Source organism: Mandrillus leucophaeus, unplaced genomic scaffold, assembly GCF_000951045.1.
Source record: "Mandrillus leucophaeus isolate KB7577 unplaced genomic scaffold, Mleu.le_1.0 Scaffold146, whole genome shotgun sequence".
In the NCBI taxonomy this organism is placed as follows: Eukaryota; Metazoa; Chordata; class Mammalia; order Primates; family Cercopithecidae; genus Mandrillus; species Mandrillus leucophaeus.
Window position 1 is genome coordinate 2,181,586 of NW_012101432.1, and position 2,556 is coordinate 2,184,141.

At 51.4% G+C, this 2,556-nt stretch overlaps 1 protein-coding gene across 5 annotated transcripts in view; it reads right to left on the bottom strand.

The window, feature by feature from the left end:
• CFLAR (CASP8 and FADD-like apoptosis regulator) overlaps positions 1-906 on the bottom strand; it is a 59,027-nt gene extending 58,121 nt beyond the window's left edge. For all 5 annotated transcript variants that reach the window (XM_011974513.1, XM_011974514.1, XM_011974512.1 and 2 more), the window contains exon 1: positions 346-906. The gene's annotated coding sequence lies outside the window, so the exon portion shown is untranslated. The remainder of the gene's footprint in view (positions 1-345) is intronic.
• Positions 907-2,556: the final 1,650 nt, after the last annotated feature.

Sequence of the window (2,556 nt, forward strand, 5' to 3'; positions counted from 1 at the left end):
AATCCGGGGCGGAGTTGCCAGTAGAAGGGGTTCGGGGTTTCGGAGCGGGGCGGAAGCGGAAGCGGGGGCATTCCGCTCAGCCCGCGGTAAACAACCGAGATAAGAAATCTACAAAACTGAGTCAGGTTCCAGAAGCGCCCCCGCCATCCCCTGGCCACTGCCGGCCACCTGCAGTTTCCCGGAGCGCAGGGCTGTGAGGAGCGGCAGGAGTGGGACGCAGGAGTGGGACGCGGGCGCGCGGCGGCGCAGGGCCTGCTGCAACGCTGACTCAGGGCCGGGCGTCGGGGCTTGGGGTCTGGGACAGCTCCGGCGCCGCCGGCGGGGGGTAGAGCGTGGGGCACGTACCGTCCTGTCGCGGCCGGACTCTCCTGCCGCTGACACCTCAGCCTTAGCTCCCCTAGACGCCCGAAAGGCGCACGCAAGATGGAGGCAAAGAAACCGAAAGCCTGGAAGCGGACTCGGTGCTGGGCGATGGCTGTTCGCAGCGCTTCTCTCCCACACCCCCTCCCGTGGTCTTTGGATAGCCCTGGGCTTTTGCCTCAGCTGTCACTGGACAAAAGTCCAATAGCCGGCACTCACTGTGTTAGGCCGAGTCCCCATCCCTAGCTCCGGGAGTCCTTTTTAGTTGAGACTCGTCGGTGAGGCTGCCAGCTCGCTATTTCCTGCTTTGGCTTGTGTGACTGAGTATGCAGTAACCGAGGGTGGATGTCGACACAAGTTCCACGCGTTAGGAGTAAACACTGCGAGGTTTTTTTGGGTTTTTTTTGGTTTTTTTTTTTTTGCTTTCTTTCTTTTTTTCTTCTTTCTTTTTTGAGACGGAGTCTCACTCTGCGGCCCAGGCTGGAGTGCAGTGGCGCAATTTCAGCTCACTGCAACATCCGCCTCCCTAGTTCAAGCTATTCTCTTGCCTCAGCCCCCCGAGTAGCTGCAACTACAGGCGCGCACCACCACGCCCCGCTAATTTTTGTGTTTATTAGAGACGGGGTTTCACTGTTGGCCAGGATGGTCTCGAACTCCTGACCTTGTGATCCGCTCGCCTCGGCCTCCCAAAGTGCTGGGATTACAGGCGTGAGCCACCGCGCTCGGCGCGAGTGTTTATGATTTGATGTCTGGGAGTCAAAGCAAACGTGAACGCACTTTGTGGTTTTTGTGTGTGTATGTTTTTGTTTTTTGTTTTCCTTCTTGAGACAGGGTCTCGCACTGTCGCCGAGGCTAGAAGGCAGTGGCGCCATCACGGCTCACTGCAGCCTGGACTTCCCGCGCCCAAGCCATCCAACCCCCTCAGCCACCCGAGTAGCTGGGACCACAGGCGCAGGCCATCATGCCCGACTAATTTTAGGGTTTCACCATGTTGGCCAGGCTGGTCTCCAACTCCTGGCCTCAAGTGATCCTCGCCCGCCTCGGCCTCCCAAAGTGCTGGGATTACAGGCGTCAGTCACCGCGCCCCGCTAAGTTTTTATTTATTCCTATTATCTATCTACTTTATTGTGATTCTTAAAAAGCTTTAACTTTTCTTGAAATAATTTTAAACTCACAGGAAAGGTGAAGAATAATACCAAGAGAGACTAACTGCAGGACGGCATGAAGAGCTCAGGATTCACCCCTAGTGAAACTGAAAATTATTTAAAACAACAAACAACCATTAACTATTTTAAGCCTCTGAAATGGTCCTAAGGGCAAACAGCAAATGAAGAAACATGTATTCCAAAAAATCTATAAAAACTCTTGCATCAGAATGTGAGAGTTTGTGGTATTTAAACCAAACCTCTCCCTTTGTTCAGCAAGACAGACTCCACTCCAGACGGCTGCAACTAAGAACCTCTCTCTTCCCACAGCTCCCAGTCAGAGAGCAGCATGTCAGCATTTCTCATCTTGCCCCTAGCTACCTGATGCTGAAGCTAAATCCTGGGGAAGTGTGGTGGAGAGGTGGCAAAGTCCTTCTTCCATTCAGAGGCTCTACCTTGGGTGGAGTGCTGAGACACAAGAGGAGACTTTAGCTCTTTTTCTCCATTACTTTCACCCCATATTCACCCCCAACCTTTTTTTTTTTTTAATCTCTCCATCTTCCCAAGATAGTTACATTCTGATTTTGATTAATCTTCAGTACATATGCTATTATAATCATGTAAATGGTAGTCACAGCCAAGTTATGTACCAAACTATGATTACTTTTTCTTTCCCACACAACTTTTAGTTTTTTCTGGAGTTAATAATTGTCTTGTTTTGTTGGTTTTTCCATGTAATTAAATACTAAACTGTTTGTCAGTTATCCAAGTTTGGTTTTTTGTTTGTTTTTGAGAAAGGGTCTCACTCCAGCCTGGAGTGCAGTGACCCGCTCACAGCTCACTGCAGCCTTAACCTCCTGCCTCCTGAGTTCAAGGGATCCTTCTGCCTCAGCCTCCTGAGTAGCTAGGACTACAGGTCCTAGCATGCCACCATGCTAGGTGTGCCACTACAGGTGCCACCATGCCCAACTAATTTTTTAAAAATTTTGAGGCCGGGCACGGTGGCTCAAGCCTGTAATCCCAGCACTTTGGGAGGCCGAGACGGGCGGAT